General features: G+C 40.7%; 1 protein-coding gene across 1 annotated transcript in view; it reads left to right on the top strand.

The window, feature by feature from the left end:
- The window catches only part of LOC117946090 (neurocalcin-delta A), a 75,426-nt gene that overhangs the window by 8,928 nt on the left and 61,966 nt on the right, over positions 1-4,532 (top strand). The window lies entirely within an intron of this gene.

The raw sequence follows: 4,532 nt of genomic DNA, 5'->3' as shown, positions 1-4,532 counted from the left end.
TTCAATTTTTTATGCTAAAAACACTTATGATTTTAGGCTATACCTACTGATCCCATGAATTATTTTTTAGAGTGCAATTTGCATAGTAATTTGGAACGCGGTGTAATGGATGAGGAGAGTGTCGCTAAAACACTCACTTTGGTGTTGTTTTAGTTGGAAGCATGTTTAATTAGAGTCATGCTCTCTAAAGTTATCTGTGAATCTGCTTTTGTTCTAGATGCTAGTTTAGTGTTAGCATGAGCCTCAGATAGCTAAGCCGCAATGCAAGAATAGCTGTAGCTAGGGGCAGCGGTGGGCACACACACACAGATCTCTAAAGCAAACCTGTCCATCGCTGTGTGTCAACTGTCTATGGAAAAATAGAGATGAGCAGCGTGTAGGGATGCTGTGACAAACCGATATCAAACATCAACCGTGCTTTAAAACATCACTGTTTTTTAACCGTAAAGTCTCTGCTACACTGATTGTTAACTGACTGTATGTTATGTAGCAGTGTGTGTGTTGTCCTAATTAACCTCCTTGACAACATTTACGCTCATACAAACGCACAGCACATAGCTAGACACGTGACAATATAAGGCAGTCACTGCGAGTATTGACTGTCAGAGTGGTGTACAACCTCGTTTCTTGGTAAAAGACTGCTGCAACCCAAGTTGGTAAGCTTGCTTGCGACTTTAATGTTTGGAAACATTGTTGTCAATTGTTTGTTAGCTTGTCAACAGTACCAGTTAGCTAATGTTTAATGTTAACAGCAACTTTTCATTTAACGGTATCTAACAAGTTGACATCAGACACCGTTTGCATTTACTGCCCGAAGGACAGCACTGTTGTTGCCAACTTGGTATTTGTTTGCGTTGTGTCTGATTGACCTCTAGTCTGTAATCTTTTCAGATGAATTTAAATAAAATGGCTAATTGTTAATTATATAATAATTTTAAAAAAATTCAAAACTAAGAATCCTATGTCCTATCTCTTGTTCTTTGTCAAATATGTGTAAAAGTAAATACAATTTGGAGCATTTCAACGTTTGTTTTGGTATCTACCTCCTCTAGACATGCTCCATGTGCCACACCAGTCCTGACAAACAGACGTGACATCTGCCAGCGACGGAGGGACTTCCTCCTGCTCTAAGTGCTTCACCTGACGTATCCACCTTAGTACAAAACCTCTACTTGCTCCTTGACGATAACTCTCAGACGGCACATGTAGCTTACGGGCTAGAATAACAGTTCACAGAGCGAGCTAAACAATTGGTTGACAAACACTACCTAAAACGCTGTGAAGCCATCTGAATTTATTAGTTGGGGTGTCTCCAAATGGTATCTACTCACGTTACAGCCACCCACCATATTAGCTGCTTACCGGAGCTTAAACAACATTGGAACCTGACCTCGCCTCACCATAGATTAGGTCAAGCCACCACCCAGGGCGTCCACATGTGGAGACCCATTCTATATGCTTAGTGTGCCTAGGGCTGCAACATGCCCATGCCGTGTTAGCATCCCAGGCTGTTTTAAGGGATAAAGGCAGCCTTAGGTCAAGTCTCAGCAGAACAGCTGCTGTCGGTTTTTCCGGAGCGCCTGGACGAGGCGACCCGCTCATAGAGCAACCCCCTCTCCTCCAATAACCCCATCCAGGGAGGGTCAGTGTTGGACTAGGCCAAATGAAAAGGAAGAAAATGATATCTGTGTACCTCACTCAGCACTCCAAAGCAGATTGTTTCCAGTCATGGCTGACTGAAAAGGGCTGCAAGGCGGTAGCTATGTCTGTGAAGGTACAGATGCACTGTCTGTGCTGTTGGCCTACCAGGCTGAATTAGAAGACATCATGTCCACATCGCCCACCCCGGCCCATGTGCGAGGAACTGTGCATGGTACCGGACCTTTGCTTTTTTGCGGACCATTGTCCATGCTAGGAAGGTTAAGGAGGGCATGCTCCACGCCCTCCAAGATTTGTGCAGATGCCATTTCGGCACTCACAGTTCACAGCAACGCAAAAAAGAGGAAGGCCATTCCTGCAGTGGTTGTGACAGTGTTGACACAGTGTTTCCCACAAGGTTGAGAATTTACGTTTGGTGGTGGGTGGCGCAGGATGTGAAGGCGCGGCGCGTGATGTCTGGTTTCAGTAATACACTAGTCAAACAATGGTTAAAACAATTATTTTGTAACATTATCAGATAATTTTGAAATAGATATTATAAAACTAATAACTATTTACATATTAGAAAATTTGATTAAAAGATGATACAGCTAAAAACATTATGGCTCTATGGTGCATCTTACACAATTTTATGGTAGTTATAAGGGCTGCACAATATAAGGAAAATATGCAATATGTCCTAACGTTGAATAACTTGCAATAAATAAACGTAAAAAAATTACTCAGTTCTGCTTTTCTGCTGCTTAGTATTCTTCTAAAATACAACAAATTGCTTGTTCAATTTAAAACAAATGACAGGACATGTTAACACTATGTGCTATGTCAAATACATTTTTTTGCTAAATGTTAACAGTTCTCCAGATAAAATTCCTGTGAAACTATAATATGACCCATACAGAAAGTTACATGGGGGAGGGGCTGGAGGCGCGAGGTGCTGTAGGCACCGTTGTTTGGATAAAACAATATTTAATCTGCATGCTACACTACACTACAGTTACCCTTTCATCAAGTTGTCTTCCTCCTGATCTAACAGCAACAACGGGTGAGGGAAGTTTGTGTGGAGCCAACAGTCCTCAGAACTGCGTTAAACTCTAGCCGGCCCACTTTTAAGCGGTCCAATCAAATGCCATAAACCACTCATATTGTTTCACTAGAAAATACGTCACCGCATAAAAGCTAAGACGCACTTCCATTTCACTGGGACGTAAAAGCCAATCTAAATGAATCATTCAAGGTTTGAATTAAACTCAGCACCACTGTGAACCTAAACAAACTCTTTCTGTCTTTCATCATTACAAATACATTTTAAAGTATTGTTCAGACCCACAGTACTGTATTTTAAAATGTTGTCAAGATGGCAAGTTTTCTTAAATACCACAAAACATGCTGAATCCTAGGGGATCTGGATAGATAAAATGTAGATTTTTTTTAAATTTGGTTTATGGTGGAAACGCCTGGACGGTACATGTTTCTCTCAATATAACCATACTATTTGAGCGTGGAAGTTATTTCTTTACGTTGAACAAACAAAACAATTACTAGAGTAGAGAGAGAAAAAGAGCCATGGACTGTGATTGCTTAAATGAACCAGCTCAATGTTGTGACTTAACCAAGACCACACAAAATTAAGGATTACATTAAAACTAATTTATTTAACCCAAATTAAATAGTACTTCATAGTAGAATAAAATATGTATTTCAGTTGTATCGGTAGTGTATTGAGTGCATGCGTCAAGGTGAGTGTTTGGAAAGCAAAACAGAACCCATAAGACAACCCAAACCCTGTTGGCTGTGTGGACAGAGAGACATCTTAAATAGGAATCGGGAGGGCAATCGGGAGGAGTGGGTTCAGGTGTGGCTCTTCCTGCCACACCTCTGCCACAACACTGCCACTTGGATTGCCATTTGGATTGCCTCAAACAGCTGCAGGAAAAAATATCAAGAGACACTCACAGAGTGATCATCACATTACAGCATGCACGGAACTCAATTATGAAATATAAAATAAAATAAATCGGCTTTAATCTAGCCTCGGAAAAAACTAAATAAAACATATTCTTTTATTCAGCTTTGTGAAAATCAGCTAATGGGAAGTAAAGTAAATGACCCCATTCTTAAATGCAACTAGGCCTGCTGGAGTTGCTTTGGTAGACACCTCTGTCAACATCACCCAGGTGCTCACTCAGTGTGGAATTTCTACCCCAGTAGGCAGTAACACACTGTGGTGAATCCATTTATGAATGGAGTTAATGGGCAGCAGCTGTGGAATTTCTCAGTGATCTCTTTTTGTCTGTATAAAATTCTGCCTGCTCAGTATGTGGCTTCAAAGACCGTTTAAGTTTCCCATTAAAAGATGAAAATTTAGCCGAGATTGACTGAAAGACTTTCATTATGCATGTTTGCTGTTGTCCATGTCCACACTGAGGGCATATTTGAATGACGTCCACCTCAGCTCGCTGTCCAGATAGCTACCACATACTTCCTTAGTTACTAGACATAAAACAATCTGCTTCTGTAAAAATCCCTTTGATTTTATTCTCTATAATAAATGATCATTGGCATAATAAAGTAAACAGCAACAGTAGATTTAACTTGTTGCTGTGTGTGTGTGTGTGTGTGTGTGTGTGTGTGTGTGTTCTTCTACAACAGCTGCTAAATTTCACTCTGGGGCCTACCTGGTCTCCATTTTATACATAGACTGAGACACACTTTAGAAGAAACAGAATGCACACATATGTTGGCGTGATGACAAATACAAACACAACGACATGCACCACAGACATGTAGACAGGCAGGCAGATACAGTGGGTACGGAAAGTATTCAGACCCCTTTAAATTTTTCACTCTTTGTTTCATTGCAGCCATTTTCCAAA

This window comes from Etheostoma cragini, chromosome 6 (genome assembly GCF_013103735.1).
Source record: "Etheostoma cragini isolate CJK2018 chromosome 6, CSU_Ecrag_1.0, whole genome shotgun sequence".
Classification (NCBI taxonomy): Eukaryota; Metazoa; Chordata; class Actinopteri; order Perciformes; family Percidae; genus Etheostoma; species Etheostoma cragini.
Note: the sequence above shows the minus strand (reverse complement) of the source record. Positions and strands in the feature narration are given on the sequence as shown.